This window comes from Euprymna scolopes, chromosome 3 (genome assembly GCF_053919585.1).
Source record: "Euprymna scolopes isolate OS-2025 chromosome 3, ASM5391958v1, whole genome shotgun sequence".
NCBI lineage: Eukaryota > Metazoa > Mollusca > Cephalopoda > Sepiida > Sepiolidae > Euprymna > Euprymna scolopes.
In genome coordinates this window covers 13,660,749-13,674,220 of record NC_136484.1, presented here as the reverse complement: position 1 = coordinate 13,674,220, position 13,472 = coordinate 13,660,749, and the positions used below count along the sequence as shown (strand labels likewise).

The window sequence follows — 13,472 nt, the reverse complement described above, 5'->3', positions numbered from 1 at the left end:
TTGGCGGAGTAGTTTAATAGAGCTTTCAAAGGTCAAATTATTGAATTTTAACTCCTTGACGATCAAATTTCTGGGCGAAAACCGATTAAAAAGATTTTCCTAAATCTCAATACCCTTATGTCAAATTTCGAGTCTCTAGACTGAAAATTGATAGAGTTATCTAGTAGCCACATACCAACACAGACAGAGATTTTTCCACTTATATATATATATATATATATATATATATATATATATATACTCAACCTTACTAAAAATATAAATTACCACGTTTTTTTAAATTAATACATAATAAAATTAAATTTACCTATAAGACCATGATACTTTAAATAAAAAAACAAAACAAAAACAAAAACAAAAACAGGCGTGCTCAACAACTGTCATAGTGATCCATGTTAGCTACTGTTTACATGAAAAAGAAAAAGTTAGGTTTAAGCGAAAAACATCTATATGGGAAAAGTGTTTATGAAATTATATTACCCGAGAAATTATGTATTAAAAAAATAGAACATACCGTGTCTCCTATATATATTATCGGTTCATTAAATGAGGCGAAAAAAGTGAACCTCTCGCGAGACGGATTCGAACCATCGACCTAAGGATAACAGTCACACAGACACATCTACAGTCCTCCGCTCTGCCAACTGAGCTATCGCGAGTTGTCGCATTTCAGCCGCTGTTTAATAGACAAAACATGAAGTGGCTTCAGCAAAAAATAAATAAAGAAAGAAACGTGTTTTACTGCTGTAATTGTTACTATGATCCGCTTGTATAGCATAAGTATCGCGATCGCCATTTTTCAGCGGCTTACTTAGAAAACGACTTACGTACGTAGCGGAGATTACTATCAGTCGAGTATAAGTTCGGTAATTGTGCAGTTGACGGAACAGCCTCTCGATGTAAATAGAAACGACTGGGAGAAATGCCTGTTGAAAATGAGCAGAATTTACTATATTTATATTCAAGTAGAGTATATGTTAGAGTAATAAAACATCTATGTATGTTTCGATATTTACATCGGATTTCGACGTGCCTATATTTTTTACTTGGGTGTCATTACTTAACAAGGCCAGAGGACCACTCGAGGATAACGGTTAATGAATGTAAGGCGGTAGTAAAGTAATCCTTAATGCTGTAAATTGGGTCGAATTATTTTATTTATGAGGACGATTTAACAGCAACTTGTTTACCTTGAACTTGAAAGCAACCATGTTGTATTTAACCGAGAATTATGACAGCAGAACAGTGTTTTAAAGGCGGGCACAGTTCTGGCAAAGTTTTTGTTTATGAAATCTGCGTTTACATTTACGCACAGATAGAGAGTGGGGAAAATTATATATAGTGGTTTTAGTTGGTCGAGTGTTTTTTGTGAAAGTTTGTCAATGGGAACTATAGATTTTTCTTCACTCGAGCAATAACCATGAAAATAGGGATAGAGCAGAGACAGACTGGCGACGTCTCTTACGTGGGGAAGAGATACCAGTGAAGAAAAAAGGGGGTATCGCCTACTAGGTTTCGAAGCCGGTTTTGAACTCTATCACGGCAGGATATGATACCCGACTAGCTCCGGTCCAGATGTGCCAACAGTAATCTATTATAGGGCGCAACTGACTCTTATACAGATAGAGGATAGCATCGACAGTGATAGACTTATTGGAGCGGTAGAGTGATCCAACCATCTTTGCAACCGATTTGATGTATGTGTTAAATTCCAGATCAGAAATGAACGTTAGTCCCAGAAGCTTGTCAATACACTGGGCTTTCCAAAAACTAGAACCATTCATTCAAGTGGGGTGGCTCGCGGATCAGAGCGAATGTAATGAAAGGAGAGAAGATTACTTTTGGATGCATTAAACTTAATCAACCTTCTTTTTGCCCAGTTGCCCGAAAACCAGAATAGAGAGAATCAGAAAGATCTTTGTCATTGCTGGTCTTTGAAGTGTCGCCATAGATTGTCGTGTCATCTGCATAAATGTCTACGAACGACCTAAGAATGTGATTTGATTGATAGAGGAGCAAGAACAGAGTATGACCCAGGATGGAACACCGAGGGTCACTAGCGTTAATACACTGAGTTAATTAGTGTTAACAAAACATATTAAATACATTCATATAAAAAATACGCTTAAATATATTCAATACATAAAATACGCTTGAATATATGTAATATATATAAATATATAAAGATACAAAATAACGTTTTAATATATTTAATATATTAAAGGTATTTACACAAAACATAGGTTAAATATATTAAATTATTCGTATACAAAAAGACGCTTAAATATATTAAATATATTTATGTACAAAATAAAATACGTTTAAATATATTAAATATGTGTATATATAATAATAAGTTTAAATATATAAAATATATTCATATAAATAAAATACGCTTAAATATATTAAATACAATGATATACAAAATCATGTTAAAATATATTAAGTATACTCATACATAAAAATACGCTTAAATATATTAAATATAAAAATACTCTTTCTATATATATATATATATATACTATATAAGCTTAAATATATTACATATATTCATATACACAAGTACGCTTAACTATATGTAATCTATATCATATAGATGCACATGAACATATATATGATATATTGATATAAAATACGCTTTAATATATTACATATTTTTAATATATTGCATACAATTATATAATCTTGAATGTATTACATATATATCATATATATTTAAAATATTCCTATACATAAAATACGCTTATATATACTGAATATATAAAATATACTCATATGCATATAATACCCATATATATATATATATGTATATATATATATATATATATATATATATATATTAAATATATTAAGTACTATATATACAAAAATACAATTAAATATTTTAAATATATTACTATATTCATATATATGAATAGACTTAAATATATAAACTATATTAATCTACAAAATACGCTTAAATATATTAAATATATACATAAAATACGCTTTTATATATCAAATATATATTAAATATTTTCATACACAAATATAGGTTTTAATATATTACATATATTAGATTACTTTATATGCATAATATCCGCATGAATATATAAAATATATTAAATATATAAAAATGTATAATACGCTTAACCAGATGCGTAATAAATAAATATACAAACATACGGTTAAGTATGTTAAATATATTTGATTTAGGAAACTACGCTTCACTATATCTATATCCATAAAATATCCTTATATATGATAAAATGTGTCTATAAAATACGCTTAAACATATAAATATATTAAATATATTCATATAATTAATACAGGTTTAAATATATAGAATATATTAAAATACATACAATGCGCGCAGATATAATAAATACATTAAATATATGTTCAATATAAAAATACGATTAAGCATAAAATATAATAAATAGATTCATAATCATACAATACGATTAATATATGTAAAATATTTTAAATATATTTATATGGATAAAATCCGTTTTATTATATTAAATATATGAAATATATTTATGCATATAAAATACGGTTAAGTATTTAAAACCATTAAATAGATGAAATATTTTCATATGCAATATACACGCTTAAATATATTACATATATTAAATATATTCATATTTATAAAATACGTTTCAAAATATTAAATATATTCGAATACATAAATACGATAAAATCTAATAATGTTAATATACCCATTACTATGCTTAATATATGAATATATATTAATGCACACAAAATAGGCTTGAATATATTAATTTTATTAATAATAATCATATACAAAAAAACGCTTTAATATGTTAAATATATCAAATATATTCATATACAGAAACTTCACTTAAATATATTAAATATAAAAATATATTTATGCATATAAAATACGCTTAAATATCTTATATATATATATATATATAATACACACATAAAATACGCTTAAATAAATTAAATATAATCAGATACATAAAATACGCTTAAACATATTTTAATATATACATATACATGACATATCCTTCAATATATTAAATATATTTAATATATTAATAGATATAAGAGAGGATTAAATATATAAAATATATTTTATATTCATATCAATAAAATACGATTAAAATGTTATATGTATTCAGATACATAAGATATGCTTAAATATATTTATATATTTATATACAAAAAACGTTCTTTATATTAAATATATTATATATATTAATATACCTAAATATTAAAACTAAAAAATATATATTATATATATATGTAAAATAATCTTCAATGTATTAATATATTCATATACATTAAAGACACTATGATAAATAAAATACGCTTTAACACATTACATATCTTTAGATACAAAAAAAGCTTAATTATATTTTATATTAATGCAAATATTTGCTTAAATATATAACCTATATTTATATATATAATATGCGCTTTAATATATCGACTACGCTTTAATGTATAAAATATATTCACATACGTTTAAATATACTGTGTTCAAAAAGTTTAAAAAAAAAAGGATTAAAAACATGATCATTTTACTAATTACTTCGAGGTATGTAATTTGGTCATGCGCAAATAGGAGTAAAATTATGTCGGCAAGTTGAAATGAACAATTTCAACTTGCGGATGAATGCCTGTACGCGTTATTCATCATTGTAAATAAAGATTTAACTCGTTATGAACCAGTTTTGGTGTATGATTACATCTGGTTAGATTCAGTGTTATGTGTCCTAGAGTTTAAGAGTTTATCTGCTTGATAGTTACAGACGGACAGACACGTTCATAATGTCTTTTAATTATATAGTTAAATACTGTTGGGACAATTAATCGGAATCGGAATTAGCAACAGCGAAAATTTTTGGTGTATCGGAATCGGGGAAATTTGGGGTTATTTTCCGATGCAGAAAACGATTCCTAAAACTATCGTCTTTTATGGTTTTGTGGAAAACAAAATTTCCACGGCTGATAGTAATTATAAAATACTGAATATTTATGTTAAGCTACCAGTAAAGCAAAAGACTATAGATAACTCTCCTCAATAGTGTTTTTCGTTTGGGAAAATATCTGCAAATTTAATATGTGTTTTTATGATAATAGGCAAAATTAACACCTTTATAATTTACTATTTAGATATTAATATAGAATCAGAATCGGTAATTTATCGGAATCGGAAATTTAGTTCAGAATCGGAAATTATATCTGAATAATATTAAAATATTGGAATCGCCCAATCACTTATTAATACTATAATGAGCAAACATACTTTTCAATATCATATAAAAAATAATAATCTGAAATAACGAGACAACAACAAAAAAGATTCCCTGGCAACACTTGATATTTTCTCTTATTTGATTATAAGGGAAGCCGAAATAAATAACTACTTAAGCACCTTGCCTCCGACTGAAATATCATGGTGTCGGAGCTTGGTAGCGCCGGGGGTAATTACAACGCGCCTCAGGTGACAATAAGTTTTCAATTAGATGCAATGACGACGTGAGTAAATCCAACCAATGAAATGCTACATTTGCTGGTCAGCAAATTCAGCCGGATGTTTTCATGTTTTTATGATTTCAATTGTCTTTTTTGTTCTTTATGGCGTTTTGTTGAATATTTGTTACGTTTGTTTGTATTGGTATGTTTTCTTTAAAGAAGTCAACCTGATGGGGTGAGCAATTATGCTTCAAGCACATGTGTAACAAATAACATGATGATGGTATTAATTTGAAATAGACTCTTCTGAACAATAACATTTATATAGGTTGTCGCATATATTCTGCTATAAGGGCTTCGATCAACACGCATACATACATACATACATACATATATATATATATATATATATATATATATATATATATATATTGTGTACAGAAAGTTGTTAGATGAGAAAAAATTATTGGTACCGTCGGTTTCAAACCCGATGATAAGGACCGTTTAAGGTATCCTTATCAAGCTCTCTTCAGCCAATATTCGTCTATTTTATGACCGGAAGTGTGACATATATATATATATATATATATATATATATATATATATATATATATATATATATATATATATATATACCTCGCGAGTTCACGTTTAAATCTCGCTTGTTAAATCCCCCCGCTTTTCTTCATCGGATGATGATGATTTCATTAACTTTAAATTTTGAATTATTTAAATTTAAAATCAAATTTAAAAAAACATTTTCCCTTATATAAATATATTTAATTTAAACCAAATTAATTTAAAATTCTAATTTTTCTTATGGATAAAAGACCTTAAAATTTATATTGGTATCGGTTAAAAACTTAAAATTTATATATATATGTCATCCACATATAGTACTGTTTCACCGTATCACAGCTCATCAGTGCGGCTAGAGAGGCAACTACCTCAAGCCAGGATCGAAATAAGATCGCCCATACCACAAAGCTTTGAACCGTTACGCCAATCAGCAGCTGCTGTGCGGGCAGTGAATTAACGATTTTTTGACATCGTCCGAATATCTAAGCTCGATTTGTTCACACAAGCATCACTTAATACACCAATTATATAACGTGTATCATTTCCCAATATGCTCAACTCAAAATAAATATATTCACATATATATATATATATATATATATATATATATATACATACACACATACATACATATATATATATATACATACACGCACACACGCATATATATATATATATATATATATATATGTATGTGTGTGTGTGTTATACACTGCATGTCAAATTATTTACGAGATAACATTTTTTTTTACCAGTTTCAGAAACTTACCGGTAGTTTGGTATCAAAAGCTTCGGAAACGTTGGCAATGCTGAGCCGCGCATACTGTGAAATTTTCGTACTGTTCTGCGTAATGTAAAAAACATACCATCGTAATTGCTGAATCTACGGTATTTGAAGCGTGTCAGATTATTAACAAGGCAGTTTGTTTCGTCAATAAAATGGATCGTAAAGGTTGATTGAATAGTTCTAAAAAGAGTCCTATTACAGAACAGCTGGCAAAAGTTAAAATTACACTCGGAATATCAAAAATGATAGGCAGGTACCATCAATCTGTGCAGAACTATGTCAAGTACCCTACAAATGTACATAAGAAAGCTGATAAAGAAAAATCTAGAGTTGTTTCACGCCGTTCTCTACTCCAAATTAAATGTAAGTCGAAAAGTTTTTGACCAAGCCAGATTGAAGAATGTCAGAAATAGTACTCGATGTCGCCTTCTGAAATAAGTGTCAAAGTCTGTTAAGCGATGACAAAAACTCCATTAAAGCAACAACTCATACAAAACCGATAGAAATGGTCAAAGGACAAATGAACACGGATTTTTCCAAAGTTTTATTCACGGATGAAGTGCGTGTCACTCTTGATGGCCCAGATTTCTGGGGCAAGGAATGGGTCCTAGATGGACGACATCGTCATCAGCGCTTAAGGCGCCAACAAGGTGGTGGTGGGATAATGATTTGGGCTGCTATTATCGGAGGTATTTTAGTTGTCCCATGGAGAGTCCCAGAATGCGTATAAATGACGTCATATGCTTACATAGCTTTTCTGAAAGAACGCTTTGAACCATAGCTAAAGAATTAAAGTTTGACATTCAGAAAAATTATTATTTTTATGCAGGATAATGCACCCTCACATGCAGCAAACAAAAGCAAAGAGTATTTTCAAAAACTGGTGTTCTCTGGGCGACGGAGGATGGAGTGACCTGTAAATTCACCAGATCTGAACGCAATTAAAAACCTTTGGAGTGTCATGAAGCGACCGTTCTATGCAAGTGGACGCCAATTTAAGAGTAAAGATGAGTTATGAGATACTCTCAAAGAGGTATCACGACGAAATCACAAATTTGACTAATCATTCATAAAAAGGATTGCATATGCCCTACTAATTATGTCAACGTAGAAATTGCTATGTAGTTATTGTGTTCTAAGGATTTTCCTAGTAATTTAATGTATTATTTCAATGAACAATTTATGTGTATATTGTGTTTTTTCTCAATCTCGTTGATAAATGACACCCTGATACCAAACGATATGCCTATGTTTGACATAGTTTCGCTAATACTGCTTTGAATACTTTTATTTTCGGACTGGAGTAGCTGAAAAGTATTGTAAGCTCTTTCTCAAAGTTTCATGGATGTTTATTCATTCGTTCCTTCAATATTTAAAAACATTTAAACTCGTAAATAATTTGATACGCAGTGTATATATATAATATTTGCTCTCTATAACTTCATCTTATCTGTCAGTGAGCTTGTACATGCCTCGCTTATTATATTTTTTTAGATTTTGATTCGAAATATAAATCTAAATGGTTTCTAATCTCCTAATTTTAAGCTTAAGTCATGTTTTTGTGATACTCAAAATATGTGATAATCCAAGGGAGCTAATCCGTGAGTCTATAAATTATAACAGTAAATCATTAGTTGGAAGTGCTGGTTAAGTACGAGTATTTACATGATAGAAAACTGACTACGTATATGTGCCCTAAGGAAGGATGTCTTAAATAATTTTGAATAAAATGTATACATTTATCATTGTGATATGGGTATCGGGAAAGATAACGTCGCTATATTATACAAATATATTTTATATACATATACATATACTAAATGTATTTTAAAAACCTAATATTTGTTAGAAAAAACAATTCTGAAAAGCTGACATTTTGACAACTGGCAGTCGTTATCATCCATAATAACATACTAAAATTTTAATCATTTGCAAAGGATAGAAACATAATTAGTACAATTATTTATTTATTTTCAAAATAGGAACGTCCAAAGTAAGGGATTAAATTGTGAAAGACAATGTAAAGAGTATGCTCTTTAACACTTCTTTTGATTTCTTCTAAAGAATGCATCTTACTTAGTCATTTGTAAACGTTGCATCAGCCGGCATCATGGCGAAACGCCAAAAACTTGATTAATCTGTAAGAAAGCTATTCTGAAAAGCAAACCATTAGAGAGATTTCAGAGAAAGTGAAACGTTCCAAGAGTGCCGTAGGCGGGGTTGTTAAATCCTACAATGGTACTGGCAAAATAGTTACGGCTTTTAAAACAGCAGACCCCGCAAACCTTCGACAAGAGAAGATCGAATAATGCAGCGTATATCATTAAAGGATCGTTTTAAGTTTCGCCCAGAAACTAAAAGGGTTATGAATAGTACCTCATCTGTTAATGTGTAAAGACACACTGTTTCTAGACGACAGTAAGAAATAGGGCTGCTTAATCGAACCCCAGGGAAGAAAGCACTTCTTAGTTCGAGGAATAAGAAGAGGTCAGAGTTTACAAATAGATATGTTATTTTGACATATGGAAATTGGGCAAAATTATTTTCAGTGATGAAAGCAAGTTTAATGTCTTTGGAAATGATGATAAAAAGCAGTGTAAAGAGGCTTATTGGTGAGAGATTAAGTGCATAGTGTCAGAAGGAAACTGTCAGGTACAACGCTTTTTGTCCAGTTACAAACTCGTGTAAATGCGCATATCTATAAAAACATTGTTCAAGATCATGTTGTGCCAATCATACAGAATTGAGATTTCGATAGACCTACTTTTATTCAAGATAATGCCCCATGGAACAAGGCATAAGTGATAATGAGTTACTTTAGCGAGCAAGAGTTCGAAATTGTGGATTGGCCACCCCGATCGCCTGACTTGAATCCAATAGAAAATCTTTGGAAAACCTTATGAGTGAAAATCATGGAAATAAATCTCACTAACATGGAGGATTTGCGGGTGACGCTTCAAGAAGAATGGTCTGAAATTAATATCGAGCATTGTCAACAACTAATTCGTTCTTGTAGACAAAGATCTGCATCTGTCATTGACAGAAAGGGCTCATTTACTAAATATTGATTGCACATATATTTGTATTGTTTTTTGGCTGTTTTGTTTTTCCCAATTGTGTCTCTTACTTTTGGACGTTCCTATTTTAAAAATAAATAAATAATTGTTATGATTCTTTTTCTATAGTTCGCAAATAATCCAAATTTTAGTTTATTATTATGGATGATAACGACTAACAGTTGTAAAAATTTCAGCTTTTAACGGTTGTTATTTCTAACAAGTATTAGGTTGTAAAATTTGTCCCTTAGTTTTCGACGCTATATATATATATATATATATATACACACATATATATATATATGTGTGTGTGTGTGTGTGTTGTGTGTGCGTGTGTGTGTGCGTGTGATTTTGTAACTGTATTATTCTGCAAAATATTTTATGTTTTTATCGTTAGATAGTACAATTTTTTGTTCTTTGTAAAGGATTACAAAGTACCACATTTTTTCAAATATGTATATGTCTTTATTTATATATTATGTTATTTCATACGCATTATGTTATGCTGAAGGTCTAGTATTTCGTGTTAGTTACCCTGTACAAAAGCTTCCCTAATGCAATTCCGTGTGGCTGCTGATATTTAAGCTTCCGTGCACACCAAATATAAGTAATACATGATGATTTTGTTTGTTATTGTAATTAGTATAAGTATGTCGATAGTGGTGTCATTGGTAGTGTTTCCATATAAGTTAACTACAAGATTGCTCCGCTTTTTTGTTAAATTCAGGGTTGAGTTTCTTTATTAACATCGATTCTTTTGGTTTTACCTTGTTCTCTTTCTGTGGCAAGTATTTTTATTTTAATCTCTGGTAAGATCGTGGTATTTATGGAATGAAGACAGCTTTGTTGTATTTTTATCCTTTATACGTATGCATATATGCAATAAACTGTGTAAAACTCATTGTATATCACACCTTGTATTTGATACACGTAATACACGCGACACCACACACCTGTGTTATTGATGGAGCAATTAGGTAGTTAAGAGGTCGTTGTTGGCTGTTTTATAGTTTAGGATTAATGCTGTCTTCGTTTTCGTTCAGATTATGTAAGATGGATGTTTAATTTTTCTTTACATATTGCTCTGCAAATTGCTACAGTCATTTTATTGATGTAGTGCGGTAGTTCTACGAAATAATTGTTTCAAAGTGTGTAATTATGTTGTTTTCTAGGTGGACTAAGATAATATTTGGCGTTTGCAAGGTATCTGATCCGTTTGAGTGTTTGTAATCTATTCCACTAGCATTGGCTACATAAGCCGTAGTCTCCATTACCTTATATTAAATTTGATACGGAACGTGGATTTTAATTCATGAAGTAATCCCGTAATTTCTTTGTAGTAAAATAATGTTATCTTTTACAGTAATCTCATAATGTATTATCAAAGAATCTTTGGAATTATCTACATCATAAACAATGGGGTATCTGCTAGGTAATCGCACGAATAATTCCTATAATTATATTGGTTCAAATTAAATATACTAATCAAAAGTTAAATAAGCGGTATTTTTCTCACTTCGGTAATAAACGTTTCGTAGATCTTTGAACAATTCGTGTTATGAGTTTACAATATATACACTTAACTGCTTATCTGCCTTTTTCACCTGTGAACCATAGAACGCACATGATTAAACCATATTTAATTTAGCGAATTTGAAACAAGACACTTCATGAAAAAATACAAATATTTCTAGAACAGTATTTTTGTTGAGATTTTTAGCGTAAACAAGTTTTTTTATTGTCAGGCCCAGCGAACCCTTGACCCCTTTCACAGCAGTACGGACAATCACAAGAAAACAGCTTGTTTATTATTCCATCTCCTTTTCTCTATACCGCACACACACAAACACACACACACATTAGTATTAATCTTTATTTTCAAGTGAAAATAGGTTTCTTCATATTTCCAGCACTTATATGCACACATGCAAGGAAGTATATGTTCATAATGATTACTCTGATGCACTAATACTTGTAGTGAAATTTTATTTCATTGGATATTATTAATTCAGTGCCATGCTATAAAATAAGACAACAATTGTCACGAACGTGTATTCTGCTAGTAGATATTGAAATTTATTCACCACACAGATCAGTTTTGATCCACGTTAATTAATTCTTTATTAAGATATTCTACAATAATTATTCTGATCCTGATCAAAAACGTACACATGATTTTTATTCTAGAAAAAGTTATTAAACTAAAAAGTATTAGAAAAAATTAAAAAATCAAGATTATATATATATATATATATATATATATATATATATATATATATATATATATATATATTAGTTTCTCTAATAACTATGAACTAGGCTTCAGACAGATTAGAAATATTGGAACTTCCAAATATGGTTTTTATTTCCATAATTTGCATCATAACAACGATCTAAATAACCAAATATATACGGCATAATCACGTAGACACACCGTTTCCCGCTGGATCACCGCAGTTAAGCAAAGTTGGATCTAGGACTTGCAGGTGTTGTATGTGCTCTCCACTTCTCGGCATTGTTATAAGTCGTCTTGTCCATCTCCCTGCGACTCGACTCAAATAGTGTCGCTCCAGGAGAGGCGGGTTGGAGATTGGTCAACGCTTGCTTCATAATTACATGCGCAGCTTGCCTACAGGAGATATCCTTTGTGTTTCGAGACTGAACGGAAGCATGTACATTAATTTGAGCTACAATGTCTCTGTTTGAACTTTGGAAAAAAGCTTATAGGTTTCAACTGTCCTGTGTATCATGTTTCAAAAATAAGCATTTTTAAAATATGTTGGTTAGTGCACGTTTTGAAAAAAACATAAAGACATAGGCATAACCCACATTGAAAATACCGTTCTTCAGAATCGGTGTGTAATTGGACATACCCTTATAGGTGCGATACACATTTTTCACTCGATAACCATCTTTTAAGTCATTACAGCCCCGTTAAGATTGCAAAGAAAAACAGAACGCCAAAATAAAGTATAACACGTATTGACAATTATACGATACATGGGCAGTTCATCGTAGCCGACGGACGACTGAGGTTGGCCCACAGGATATTGACTGGCACTTTACAGCTTAGCCCTCCCGTAATCATTGATATCGGAAAAATCTATTAATATGTAACTTAGATTAGTTCTATCACAACATATGTACTACCAAATATTGTAATATGTAGTTCATCAATAGAAATTATATGTTTTTGCTCGCTAATAATCTCTTAAGTGCTAGCGAATGTGGGTGATGAATCGGCTAGGTTCATGTGGGAAACCATAAACCATTAAAGAATTAGAGATTATGAAACCATCGTTGAAGAATTAGAAATTAAAAAAAAACGACCTTGATTTTTTTTAAACAATAAACATGTCCTGAATTATTGTGTTCTTAACACATTGACATCACGTGAAAAAATATTGTTAAAAAAACCAGTGATTTTATAACAGTTATTTGGACGAAAACATCAACGCGACGTCGATACGATTCCACAGTTTTTCTGAAAATAAACCCCACAAAAATATCCATAAACCTGTTGTCGTCGATCGTGAATTTACATTACGTGAAATAAGAAAGAGGTTGAAAAATTACTAAAGCAAGTTATATTCGCTTAGAATCTTTGTCAATACAAATGG

General features: G+C 30.1%; 1 non-coding gene across 1 annotated transcript; it reads right to left on the bottom strand.

The window, feature by feature from the left end:
• Positions 1-567: 567 nt before the first annotated feature.
• Positions 568-659, bottom strand: Trnay-gua (transfer RNA tyrosine (anticodon GUA)). Its single transcript is given in 2 exon segments — positions 568-603; positions 623-659. It is a non-coding gene; the product is annotated as a tRNA-Tyr (tRNA).
• Between the last annotated feature and the right edge of the window lie 12,813 nt (positions 660-13,472).